The sequence below is a fragment of the Haemaphysalis longicornis genome, unplaced genomic scaffold (genome assembly GCF_048455015.1).
Source record: "Haemaphysalis longicornis isolate Haplotype H1 unplaced genomic scaffold, Haemaphysalis longicornis Haplotype H1 scaffold_5, whole genome shotgun sequence".
NCBI lineage: Eukaryota > Metazoa > Arthropoda > Arachnida > Ixodida > Ixodidae > Haemaphysalis > Haemaphysalis longicornis.
Genome location: NW_027526385.1, coordinates 202,521,925 through 202,536,685, shown reverse-complemented (window position 1 = coordinate 202,536,685; position 14,761 = coordinate 202,521,925).

The following is a 14,761-nucleotide window of genomic DNA, read 5'->3' as shown; positions in this document are numbered from 1 at the left end:
GACGTACATTCCAATATAGCTGTAAGTGGAAAGAGGGCTGCCGATCGAAGATTACCGAAGCGGAAAAGACAGGTAGATGGTCTTTTTCCTTGACAAAAAAGTTTGATTTACAGAAAAGACGAAAGGTTTTTGTTGATAGACAGCTTTACAGAAGCAATTTCCAAATTTATTGCTGGGTCGCGTTTAGAGAACATGTGAGTTTTTTGTAAATGTACATACCATTTACCATTTTTTTGGTATTGCAGTGCATTTTAGCTCAAAACAGCATTTGCATGCTAAAAAAGCCAAATGTGAGCATCGCGATATCCAGCAAACTGCAAAATACATTTCTGAGAAAAATTATCCACGCACTCTGCTACGAGCATTAAATATGAAATCATACCCAAACCATAGGTATGTCGGCAAATTCGTATTTGCGTGCACTCCTTCCAACAAAAAAAGTATTAAAATGTCTTACAATTTCATCAATCTGTAAAAACGTCACATCTCAAAGTTATCGGTTTTTGCCGTCTTTATACAAGAAGAAATTAAGTTTTGCTAGACAGAAAAGGTCATAGTGGTAATGAATAAATCTCGTTTCCTTTGCCGAAAATGTTTTGGTACACACCCTCGTGCATTCGAGGTTGAAAATTTAAATTATATTTCAGCATTTAGAAGCTGACGTTTACAAACTAACAATATAATCTGAGCAGAAAATGTTTACGGTCAAATATAGTGTCACCCGAATATGAGCTGCAAAGTGTTTTCAAATGCAACTCTGTGCTGTACTTTTTTACGTACGTAATACTAGGCTTAGTGTCAGGGTAAATCAGAAGTTGTGGATATATTAAGCATTAAAAGCAATTTGAATGCACAAGAGAATTCAGATTTTCTTCTGTCCGTTTTTAATTGCACAAGAGCATTGTCAATACATTGCAATGACAAACATGCTGATTTATTACGAGCAGCAGGGCAACGACGATCTTTTTGAAAAGTTGATTAAGAAAAAACGAAGATTTTCTATAGAAAAACCAAATGAGAAAAATGTATTGATTGCTATAAAAACCAGCACAAGGGTAGAAGCAAACTTTATCTAAGGCACATAATGCCGTGCGCGTGGTTGGTATGAAGAGAAGTACTGTTTAAAAAGCATTGTGTGACAATGAGCATTCGATGTTTTTTCAACAACACAAACTCTTTCCGAACTGATGCATACTTTTATGAAGTTTTGGCTTACGTTTATACGAATATATTATAAACTATTTTTTCTTTGTTTCGTAATCGTTTCATCATTGGTTCACCATTGTTATAAGTTTCTAGAGAATGCAAGACTTGGCGGTATATGCGCGAATGTTGACAACCTGGGTTTAACCTAGCAGATTTGGGGTAAGTATTTTAGTGTAACAAATTGCGGTGAGTGCATGGATTATATACCGTGGCTGCATATTCCAAAACTGCGCTCGTATATCGGTAGGGCTACTATCATTATTGATTTCTTCGCTATCATAATGGACTTGTGAGTTAGCAATGGTTTTTTTTATTGTTCCAAACGCACAATGATTGTTATGTCTATGTTCAAACGGAAGTTAGATGTTGGAAGTGGCCCTAAGACCTTGTAGGCAGCAGTTTATTCACGTACAGAGGGGAAGGCATGGTAAAGCAGAGACTTCTCATTATGGTCTGGCGAACCGAGCACATATCAGAGCCTTAGACACAAGCGAAGACCGCGCGGGGCGAGTGATATGAAGCCGAAGCTTCTGGCACATGGATGAAGACGATTCTTATAATACCACTGTTTCAGGCTGAAGAAAGGGGATAGAAATGCAATATGATGGCTCTATTAACTTAAAGGGAACCGGAGCGGCCATCCGCATCGCATGTGAAAGGGATTTACATAGCTGGGCAATCAGCTTTAGACGCACACCTTCCCGTTTCAACGCAACACCACAAGTGGTTGGTTACACCACATGTCGTAATAAGAAAGCAGATCACTGAAGAGGTTCACTGGAGAGGGTTAGTAGACGGGGCATTAGGTTTTCACACACTAGTGTAGTACATTGAGGTGTCAAACGAAACACTTCTCCTTGTTGAAAGGGTATTTATCGCCAGTCTTCCTGTAGCAAAACTTCTGATACTCTCAACGACTCGGTGTCCAAATGGCCTAGGTATTAACAATAAACAATCAGATAGCGAACTTGGTCTGTCAAAAAATTAGTGTGTCTGACTTTGAAAAAAGTGGCCCAGGAGAAATAGTTGTACCCAGAACAAATAGTTGATTGCGGGCATAAAAAAGAAAAACTAATATCCTGTGATATTTTTAACGGCGTAGTTATAGGCGCATGTTATGCTGGTGATGATAATGGCCCGTTTCTGTGGTGGGTACAAGGTATAATTGTAACCATTCCTACAAGGCATCTGCTTCTGGTTGATATTAGAACAAGATATCTTTGGTGGTACCAGAACAAGAAAAATTTAATCACCAACTGTTCGGAGAAATGTACGTTCGGGGTGGCCTAAAACAACTTTTGGTGGTACGTTATGTGTAATCGTATACTGCAGAAAAAATCTAGGAATTATTCAGTGCTGCCAAGATTGAAAAGGGCACTTCCGATAAATTGAGTGGAATGATTAACATCAGTTCCAGTCCACGACAACCATCCAAAGAAGAAGAAATGTTCGTGGATGTCAATGCCAAAAAATTCGAATTGAGGGCAAGGGCAAAGGCTTAAGCAGCTCTCCAGGCGGTGAGGCCAGGGGTGTACGACGCTAACGCACCGGACATCCCACCATTTTTTTAGCATCCCTCATTGGAATTTGCGTCCAGTAGGAATCAACTCGTGTGTTTTATGTTTTCTTGATAGCAGGCTAGCCAACCTTAGCCTAACCGTAAATATATAAATGATTAGTGCTGAAGACACCGAGATGACTGCATTCCTTATAACTATTAAGGTGTTAGATCGCAGTTTTAAAAGCAGTACTTTGGAAGACTTAAGCATTAAGGACGCAACTGACGGGTTAAGCGGCCTTTTGAATGTGTGCCTCGGATAGTCCATTAGATAAACTGAAGGTGTGACAGAATATCGTGTTCCGCGTTGCCCAAACACGCCATTGTCACCGACAGTGAGGACACGTTAAGAGACGAGCTACCCGAATGGGACGTTTGGGGGCAGCGGGATAGGGCTTCTGTGTCATTGTGACTTCTGGCCAAAATATAGGCCACAGTAAGTTTGTATTAGTGTAAATGTAAAACCACGTGAAAAAGCTAGCAAACAGGCATTTGTAACGGATAACCAAAGGGGCATAGTAAATATAAAAATAAAATCAAAGAACAAAAGTAAAAAAATACAAAAAGCTGCAAACAGGTTAAAAAGCTGAAATAATTGCATAGGCTAGAAAATGAAGAGAAAAATTTTCTTGTCTTTCGTCTTGCTTGCTCAGCTGCCGCCAAAGTGCAGCTTGCGTAGGTGAAGGCTCACTTTGAATAGGAATGGGGACACTGTAGAACATCAATACTACGCCAGTATGAATAATGTTCGTTGTGCACTTTCCTAAATAAGAGGAAAAAGGTTCAGATCTAAAAGATTGCGTCCGGGTTTTGAAAACAGTTGCACAGTCTTCGGACAAGAACAAACGGTTTCCTTGTCTAAAGAGTTTTTTATGAGACAATGGGTTTGTTGGAAAAATACCAACGCAGTTGGAAAAACTAGAAGCCTGGACGAAGTAAGCCCAAAGTTTTTATAATAGGCATGCCTCAGAAAAGCGAAGAACAGCAGTTATCTTGTCTGGATTAAGGAATATTCGATTTTTATTGACACCGCCGCCAAGAACATAGATCAGCTACTAGGAAATTATCAATTTCTTGTATTGAGATGAAACCAATCGTGGCGGGTGCATGGAATCCCTTCATCAACATGTTGAAGCTGTTTACCGAAAGTGGACAAATATATTTTATTTTCGAAGTACAAAAATTGTTCTATTTGAAGCAACAAACAAAGGTGTAAGTTATGCGGACCAATGCTGTTGGAGCATTCCACACTACTTATCGTTTCACCCTGAACTCGTATAGATCATACGATATAACGAAAGTTGTGTTTTGTTTGTAGGCTTCTCTAATAGGAATTCGCAATATCTTAACACAATTTAAAGCTGGGTGAGTTGGAGATACATTTGGTAATAAGCGCGAAAAACGACTACATGTAAAATAGCACACAGGACGGCGCATCGTCCTTTGTTTTTTTCTTACGTGTAGTTCCCTTTCTTATTCCCAAAGTTCGATATCTTCAGCGACGATTAGGGCTCTGTACGTATTGTGTACAGCTCAAAGTTTCTCGACCGATACAAATATGGGGCATTGGGTAAACACATTTTCTATTTATTTTGTAGTGCTTTATAGTAGTCAGAAAAGAGAAGATGTCTTTTTTTTTGGACAAACATCACTGTCGATGACTTTGAACTTTTGACAGGAATAAAAATATACCACAAATTATGACGTCGACAATGTCGTGAATATTTTTCGAATTCGCGAGTTTAAATCTGTTAGGGCGAGTCGGGCGACGCCACATTTGTATACAGTAAATCGACACTGATCTTCTTCTGACCTTGTAAGAATGGGATTAGCATACTGCTGTGTTTTTGTTAGAAAAAGCAATGAGCACTTAAGTCATTTCCAGGCTGAGAACAGTGTTTAGGCCAGAAGAAAGTCCTGAATACTTCAGCTCCAGCCCACAGGCTGACGAGACTAACCCAGCAAAGGAAGGGCAGGCGATACAACTTCATCCTTGGAACTGTTGCAAACAGTAGAGGCCTAATATATAAAATTGGCTCTAAGGAATCGTAACTGCAGAGATTACGGCTGACAGCAGTGTAGTAATGACTCATTTTCAGAGACTGTGCTATCTTGTTGACAAGGACATACTCGTCAGCAGCATTTTCTCAGGACAGGGATAATAGTTTTTTACTGGGAGAAAAAAACGGAATCATTGGTAGTGGCAACATGTGCACTGGCGCATCTCTTACAATGCCAATGCTTGTTCCGGTGAGGTAAATATTATCTTGATAGCATGACATTTTCACTGAAATTGTTTATTATATAACCAGCCCAAAATAATTTTGTTAGTGAGTTTAGAGTAAACGTTAGCGCGTTCACTCCAACGCGCAGTGAATAATCGGTACGCGAACTGACATACTGGCTCCCGTAATGCGGGGGTAATCACCCCAAACAGCTTGAGCTTCTAGTTATTGAATGTGAAACGGATGGTCGGTGGGGTTTTTCATTTTCGAATAATGCACTTTGGTTTTCAGACACCGCGGGCGCTTGTTTTGTTTTCAATCCTAATCCGCGGCATGGAAGCCAATATTTATAAGCTACAGTGGGCGACAACACCACGGCGGAAATTTACATAGTTCCGGGCGAAGAGTCTAGTAGGGACGTGGTAAAATATGACAACCGGCGGAAACACTCCGGTCGCGCTGAACGCACTAGATAGACTAAACTTCTATCCTATTCATCATTAGCGTTCCTTCATGGCTCATTCTGTTTGCGTAGTACTGAAAAGGAAGAAATATGGCCCCCAACACCTTTGTAATAGCAGCATGGGTGGTCTTTACGAGGAAGAAGAGTACCGGGCCGCAAACGCGGTAAGTACGTCTGTGTCACCGGACTAGTTAGGATGTTGGCAAGATGTCCGTGTTAGGACGCTATTTATGGAGTTCCCACGAACATAGTAGGTTTTATACAGCTTCCCAGTATGACATCGCGAATATTGTAGGACGACGGAGAACACATGCGGAACATACGTAATTAACGCAATCTCCTCCTGGAAATAAATTTCGCTTGTAAGGCGTGTCGCGAACGTTGTAACAGGGCCCATACAGCGATTTAAAGTATTCGATAAGCTCGCCCATAATATTTTGCGGCAACCTATATATATATGTATATATATATATACATATATATATCCGTGTTTTAATCAAAACGGCTTGACAAAGTGGGATCTTACAGCAAAAGGCTAATGCAACTGTTTGAAACGTAGGAAGGCCAAAGGGTTTCCACGTAGGCCAGTTGGAGCATTGTACGACAGAAAAGCGAAGACTGGACAAACCAACCACACAATGCAAGTTTGGAGCAGGGACAGATATAAAAAAATAAACGAACGAGAAAACAGAACAAAAAAGAAGTCACATCGAAAACGCTAGCCCGTGTCAAATCGTGGTCACCCACGTGCGATACCATGTGTAATATTTATGGTAAGTTTACTATTTTCTTTTCCTGAAGAGAAACCGACTACTTTATATCACACGCATTTCATTTGTTTCTGATTTGAAGCACTTAACAAAATTTGCGTCCATTCCTTCGTGCAATAAAGCGCTGTGTTATTCGTCACCACCTGTGTTGTGTAGTTTCTTTGTGATATCTTTTGCGCTATTTTTCTTTGTAGTTGGCAGACCGCTTGGACATAGATGACGCCCATGGTTTTCTGAAGAGCATGAGCATTAAATCAAAATGAAGCCATCCCTCTCAACGTGAGGCACACTTTTTCAGCATCTGTAATTTTTTTCTAACCTGCAGAAGAAAGCCATACATCCTTGAAATAAGAGGAAAGTAATTTTGTTGACCAAGTGCTTTTCCGTCTGCCAGATATGGTACATAGTACAAATTGAATCGACGCAAAAACGGCGAAAAGAGACGCATACATAGGAAAGACAAGACAACCCACAGCATGGGGGTTGTCACAAATCTGGTGCAGGAGATACATAAAGGCAACCGAGTCATTCATGTTTTATGGGCGAAGCTTCTCTTCGAGGACCCCTGTCCCGTTCCTCATTGCTGCTGTATCCGGCACATTATTGATGATTGTGGCAGGATCCCCCTAGGGATTGGCCAACAAACATTTGGCCGAAATGGTCAAAACGTTCAACGCGTTCGTTGCTACCCAACATGGACGAGAGGAGGAAGAGGTTGTCTTTCGTCGCATCCGAGCTCAAGACAGGTAGCGGCGGTACACGACACAAGATGGTCTGCAGAAGGCGACGGCCAAGGTGGCTAAAATGTCACACACCGAGTTCGCCAACTTACCCATGGAGATTCTAATCGTCACAAAGAAGCCCTACATAATCACCACAAACATCGACGTCATCGACGGGCTTGTCAACGGAGTGGTGGTAAGCTTGACGTGTCGAGTTTTTATATGATTTGCGGGCAAATGTTTCACGGTTTTACCGATAAGCTTTTTAGCTTCGCCCCTCTCATCATCATTAACTTTGTTGGGATGGCGGGATTTTTGTGGTTGGGGAGCTAGGTCTTCCGTACAAGAGCTTTAGAGATAACGTTTTGAAGAATGGAAGCGCCCTCCACGCTGTTGATCATGAGTTTTCTGTTGCACTGCACAAGATTGTCTTCGGAAACGTTCACCCAACGGCATTGAAACGGCCAGATACACGGAGGCTGCTTCTCAGAATTTGTGTCAAAATTGTCGGAGTGCAAGATTCTAAGCTTTTTCTTTGCTGCATTGGCGAAGTTGGTATCAGGATACGCAGCCTGGAACCGAGCATAAGGGGCTAGTGCGAGGGTCAGAGAACCGGAGCAACAGGCAACGGTACCACTTCATAAACAAAGCCAGAAAAAACCACACACCATTTATTCCACCATTGTGAACCGAGCAACTGGCAGACCGAACGATGATAATGAAGGTAGTGCTAGTCTTAAAATATAAGATGCACAGCCGGTGGAATGGTGAAGAAGACGATGCGAATGACATACGTAACCCTGGCCGATAGGAATAAACAAAATGGTCACCAAGCTATCGGTAACAAGACGGTGCTCCTAAATATTTATTGAAATATTGTGATAAAGAGAGCACGTTTGTTAGTGCAATGATTTTCCAAAATTATATTTAAGTTGTTTTTTATTGTTGCAGTGAGGAATTAATATTATGTTGTATAACATAGAATTTATATTCGGGCGCGCCATGCCAGCATATTTGGCTATCCGAGTTGTGTTCGCCTTTGTGAACTATCTTGCTTTTGTTCGATAAACTTTTTAATATTTGGTGATTTCATGCGTGCACTATGCCATTGTCGTTGCACTCCACTGATGAAAGATGTGTGAAATGCAAAACGATTTGGGGTTTAACGTGTGCGGCGTCATTGTTGCCCGGTTGCAGCGAAGGAAAGGCAATGTCGTTTTATATCACCTACAAGTGGTAGAAAAAAGATATTTTTCGGTAACCCTTGCACTCTGCTCAAGCTACCATCAGCAATACACCACGGCTACCTTTGTTTGCTGTCACAAAGAGAGCAATGGTAGTGCTGTGATTTACATGAAGTCTGAAGCACACAGAGGCCACGAAGTCGATGAGACATGATGGAAAAACGCATTACTTAAATTCACGGCAATGTAAACCGATGAATGATTCAACCATGTCGTCATTAACCGGTAACCGTTGCTTAATTTTTTTAGCGCAGTTCTAATTTCGTTTAAGCGTGCTGAATTGTTATGGTTCGAATTGGAGCTTAGTTGAAGCAAAAATCACGACGGTTTACAGTGGTAGCTACTACCATTGCCTAAATAGAGCCTAATAAACAATATACTTCACCGCCAGTAGAAATATAGTGCAACTATGATATAAAAATTTTTATTATATTAAAAAAACACTCACCAAAAATAAAAGCTACAAAACGGAAAAATTCAGATATTTTGGCTTCACTGCCTACAGAGGAAAATGATTGGTCATCACACAATTCGTAAATGCAAAACAAATTTTAATATATAGTGAGTGGAGAGCGCATTTTAACAGAAACAGAATATTTCAAACCAGTAGATGTTTATAGTTTATTGTGAGTAGTTTAAACGGGCACAGATGAGCTTACTTTTATTGACAAGAAGACAGCGCCCTTCAAGGACCACAGGGGGCTTTATTGAGAGTCTCGCTGGCCACCCTCAATCCGCGTCCATGACATCATGAAGAGGTGAAAGTGGACTCCGCGAGCAGGGCCCATATCCCAACCATGCAGTGCAGGTCCAGCGCCGCAATTCAATGTGAGTTGTTTTTCATCCAACAACCAAGTTCAAACAACTATACACCAACCAAATTTCCCGCAGTTCATGCGAGAGAGTCAAAACAATGTCCCGCGTAAGCAACTGAGAATTGGCATACGTGCTACATGGTCATAACCAGTTCGGAGCCATAAATAAAATGAGTAAACTACAAGCAGAATAAAGAATAACTTATTTTCTTAGATTTTGAATGTTTATATGTCCTAGAAAGACTCCCAAGCGAGATTTAGTTTGGAGCATTTATGGAAACGGAAAGAGTTCTTTCAATCGGCCTTGCAAGGGGCTTACAGATTGCTGCACAACAATGCACTGCATATTTGTTAGACAAACACGTATTAGGATGGTTAACCTCAAGTTTTTATTTTATTTTTGAAAATATTTCTTGTTTTCTGAAGTGCACCATAGGCAACATTGCACATTTCGACAAATATATGCCGGACTATGAGCTCCATACCGAAGAGCACTTGATAGCTTGCGAGCGGCCTCCTTTGCCATAAATGTATTTTCAGGCTACATAAACGCAATACTTCGCCCTGTTGCATGTCCGTTGTTCCATTCAGCCACACAGCCAAAAGTAAAGAGATTTCTGGAGGAGGACTTTAGTTTTGGCAAAGCATTTAGGAGCAAAATTAGCACATACTTTACTGAATAGGAAACACTTTTATTAAATGCCACTCTCGTGCCGTTTGCCATGCATATTCGCGAGATACCTACTCTGCACTTAACAAGTTCGGCCCGTTTGCGGCAGGTCGTGAGGCTTGTGCTTTTCGAGCGTACCCCGGGCCTGCTGCACATCGTGTACGTTAGTGTTCCGGTTGTAGACTGCACTTACCTTGGAATTTCTGGCGGGTATTTTCTGCATTAGGCTTCGGTCAGAAGCCTGGCAAAGTACCACATGATGTGCCTTTGGTGCGAGGGATCCATTTCACATACACTGCCCACACCGGTCCAGTTGTGTTCTGGGGTTAGCATGTGCAGCACTGCGATGACGGCAACCAACGAGGTCTGTATCTGCCCTAGGATGAGACCTGCCCTAACTGGGTACCGGCTGGGCAGGCGGAATTTCCCGGTATCATTCTCACGCAAGCCCACCCGCCTCACCGAGTCTCCATTTATAAACTGGATGGCATGTACTGCCTTGATGGCAGGCTTGTTCATGCTCTACGCGTCAGGTGCTTTTGTTGAGCAGCGGGTCAAGGACCCTATTCCTGGGAACTTCTGTCATGCGTATCGCCGTGGCGGTCACGATCTTGAAGAAATCGCATTCACCGGGGTTGCTCGTTTATTGCCCAGTCGTTAGGGTATCAGGATAAACAGCTGGAATTTTGAGGGCGAGTGTGCTAAGATGGTTCTGTCAAGGGGATACTCAAAGGCCGCAACCGCCGCTTGTATCTATTGCTCGATGCTGGCGTCGGTGCCACTGTTTGGCCACAGAGTAATGTCCGCGTAGATCGTGTTTCGGACTCTTATCCCCGCCACTGCCCTCACTACTCGGATCATGACTAGGTTGAAGGAGAGCAGCGAGATCACCAAAGGCTGCGGGGTACGCATGTTGCCGAGCGTGCGTTCGGGGAGTTGAGTTTTTTGGGGTGCGGTTCCATTGTGCGGTAAGTCAAGAAGTCTCGGATATCACTGTAGCTCGTAACGCCATGTTGAATCTTGGTACTTGTGCTGATATTATTCAGTATCTCACTCCCTCGAACGCTCTTTGTAAATCGGGTGCCAGAATTACCTGGCTGTATTGTGTCCGTTGTCATTATTTCTTGTTTGAGTTGTAACAAGGCCACTTCTGTATTCAGTCTGTGCGAGAACCGATCGTCGTGTTCGGGTAGAGGCCTGCCTCCTCCAGGTATTCTTGCCACCGGCTGGCTCCCACCTGCTTGAGCACATTGCAAACCTAGCGCGTCAGCAAGATGGGACTCATGTAGCCGATGCCCAGCAGTTTGCGTGCTTTCGTTATTAGGATCGTTGTGGCCGTTTGGTAATGTCTCCGGAGCTTGCCCATCCATAGCATTTGTTTGAGTAATGGGTTATGGCCTTGATCGATGCATCGTAGAAGTTCTGCCGGCTGCCGGCTGCCGAATGCGAGCGGCTGTTAAGCATGTGCAGCGCTACGCGTACCTCGGACAGGGTAATATATCGGTCAAGCACCGTGTTGTGCAGCCACCCGCCTGGGGGGTATGTTTTCGTTTGCGTGTCCGCAGATATTTGCCCTCCAGGTTGTTCATAATGGCGCCTTTTTCTTGATGTTGTGTAGTGGTGTCCTAGAAGCGTACCCGAACGCCCCGCTGGGTGACTTGGTCAAGTTTCTATGTAAAAAGGGCAGAAATAGGTTCGAGGGGCCACCGCGATGGAGTTACCCGCAAGCTGGGTTGCAGACTTTCTTTCACTGCAGGCGGCACCGGACCATGCAGCAGTGTTTTATGATCCTGTTTAGGTCGGCAACCTGCTGTTTTTAAATAGCGATTGAGCCGGTGCAGCTTTTATTACGCGTGTATCTAACGTATGACCTCCATAGGATTGTCTAGGGGCTGTCCATGGCAATGACGTTCTTTTCCGTTTCCATGGCCTAGATGGCCGACTGCACGGTGACGCGGACCTCAGCCGTGCAGGTTTCGATGTCTGTATATCCTTGAAGTGTGGTGGGGCGTCTTTTATGGAAACCGCCCCAGTCCATTGACTTTAGTGCAATGGTTTTGAACCGGAATTGGTTGGGTAATGTAATTTGAGCATGTAGTGGTCGCTCACCAGTTCTATGGCGGTTACATGCTGTGTTTTTTTGCCCGCGTGGTAATTGCTTATAAATGTAATGTCTCGTGTGGCGTCATTTGCTGCACAGATGCCGAATCGGATAGAAAAAGCGGGGTCCGCGATCAGGGCACATTGGTGGTTCAGAATATCATGGGCCGTGCCCTTCGCGTCACCAACTTCTGGCTGGCCTGTGTTGAAGTTTAATACGATGGGCGAGATGTTGTCTTTCTCTGGGGGCTTGAGGTGTATAGTAGGGTATTGAATGTCTGTTTTGTGCTTGGGGTTAATGCAGAGGTTGCCTATTAAGTGGTTGCTTTTGTGTGCTTTGGTTTTGAGGGTTTCCGTGATGGTGTATTACATCGTGCTGACGCCGTGTTTGAACTGGAGCTCCGTTAACATGAGCGCTTTGTGAACGAATGATCCGGCACCCCGTCAATCTGCAAGACTGACCTGAGGGCCATGCCAAGATAGCGTAGGGGTTGCCATCGCCATTTCTGCACCTGGGTGCTGTCGAGTTTCTTTGGAACTGTGCTGATGTGTTGCCCCCACATATCTCTGTTGTTGCAACAGCGGTATTTCGATTGGCATTCCGTAAAGCACGGCAGCCACCCTATTGTGGCTTGGAGGTGGGACATTGTTTTAGTGGAGACGGTGCTCACGTCTTTTCTTGGAGGTCTGGGGGGTTGGAAAATTGCGTGTCAAAGATTGGCCGGTCGATGGCCGGTAACGGAAATCGTTCCGCCGTAGGTGTTGGCAAGCGCATAATTTTGTTAAGGCTGAGTTTTAAAAAGGGCCAGTTCTGTACAGTATCGTGATGAGGGGCGTGCTCGTTCCTTGGATATTGGTTGAGGGGTCTTCTCCTACTGGGGCTCGTCTTGTGTTTTGTTTATGGGTTGTATGCTTAGATATGATGGAGTGTCGGTGTTCTACTCGTGGGTAACCACTGCTATAGGTTTCCTGAGTGTCTGAGAAGTGCCAGTGGCAACACGCCCTACATAGCTCTGAACATTCCCAAGAACAACACAAAACAAAAATTGCGGCAAAAAGCTAGTGAGAGTAGCAGGGCGAGTATTTAGGAATTTAGTAGGCGCATTGGCTGCGATAAAGTATAATAGAAATTACGTAACAAGTGTGTGTATTTCCTAAATCTGGGAAGAAGGTCCGGTATAGTGTTGAGAACTATCAAGACGAGTTTCGACACTGATTTCAAGCAGTGCTGCTCTCAATTTTGCCGAGGAGGAACCGAACGTGAGATTCGTACTCTCTTAACGGATTTGTGTGGCGAGATTACAGGTAAAGATGTATAGCTTTCGACGCCCTGTATTCTACCGCGATGTACAAATGATCTCTGATAAGCAAGACGTTGTCGATGACATAAGCCTACGCTTAAAAGGTGTCACAGTACCTCAGCAATCTCGTAAACAAAAATAGACGAACGCTGACCATAGAAAAAATGGTGGACCCAAACAAAGATCTCAATATTTACATGTCCTTGGGTAGAAAACATCATTTGTACATTACGAATATAAAAGGTAATTTGAAGGCTTAGCGCGAAGACGAGGACCGTTGCAGACGAGACGGGCCCTACCAAAAGCTGGAAGGCTAGGGGTATATATTATATCTATATATATATTTATATATATATATATATATATATATATATATATATATATATTTATATATGTGTGTGTGTGCATGTACTCTGGTAAAATTGCGGGGTACTCCCATGCACTTTGAACCAGGCGAGCTTATCGACCAACGCGAGTGTCATCTGGAGACCACACTAGTGCACAAGCCAAGTCGCCGCATTCGAGCTCTACCACCAGAATTCCTCTGAATATTTTAATGTCGTCACCGTAAAGAAGGATAGAAGACATTTTAATTGCGGCCGAAACATCATTCACAAAAATGGCGAACAAGAGAGGCCCAAACACGCAACCTTAAGGCACACCGGTTGTTGATCTCTACGTAGCAGACGTCTTCCCGTTAACGCTAACGAAACTCAACCGATTATCTAACTAAATACCGGAAAATGCCACGAGTGATGTATCAATCCCAAGCTGTAAAAGCTTTTTAAGTAACAAGGTGTGGCAGACGACGTCAATAATCAATCAATCAATCAATCAATCATTTATTTGCGTGCCCAGGAACAGCCGGGGGCCTTTGTGCTGGCGCACGGAAAAAGAAACACACGAAACATAATGTACACATCTTTGAAATACAAAATAAAATACAAAATACAAAAAAAAACGAAAGGATAGCTTATGTTGAAGTTACGGAATGAAAGTCATTTAAGTGCATGGACTCAAGGATAAAAGACAAATGCAGAATAAGAAAAGTTGGCAGTTACGCCAACACAAACTCACAGACATGTTTGCGAAACAGAGTAGGGCAATTATTAAATAAATCAAGGTAACCCCAGTACCGATTGTACGTGCATTGCAGTCGGAACACAGGGCACAAGACACGCAGACAATTCGGGTTGCAAAAGGTATCATGTTTCCTGGTCCACTTTTGCGGCACATAAAGACGAACATGCTGTAGCAGCTCACCACAAGACACTATACCGTGCATAATTTTAAAGAGGAAGAGAATATCAGCCTTGTTCCGCCTGGAAGTTAAGCATGATAGCGTCAATGAAGAGGGCGATCCAGGGTTATAATTACTACTATCGCCAAACGCGATGGTTGAAAATAGATATGAACTTATTTTGGACCCTTTCTACAAGCTTACGCTTTGTTTTGCTCGTGCTGTTCCAGACATATGCATACTCTCTTCTCAATCTTTATAAACGATGTCGCGACAATATTTAATGATTGTAATTTTCTTTTATATGCCGATGATGTAAAAATATTTAAATCTCTTTCCAACTCTGCCAGCTGTTCCGCTCTCCAGAGAGCAATCTCGTGTTTTCGCATTGGTGCTCATGCAACAAACTCTTCATCAATACATCTAAAACTAAGGTAATGACATACA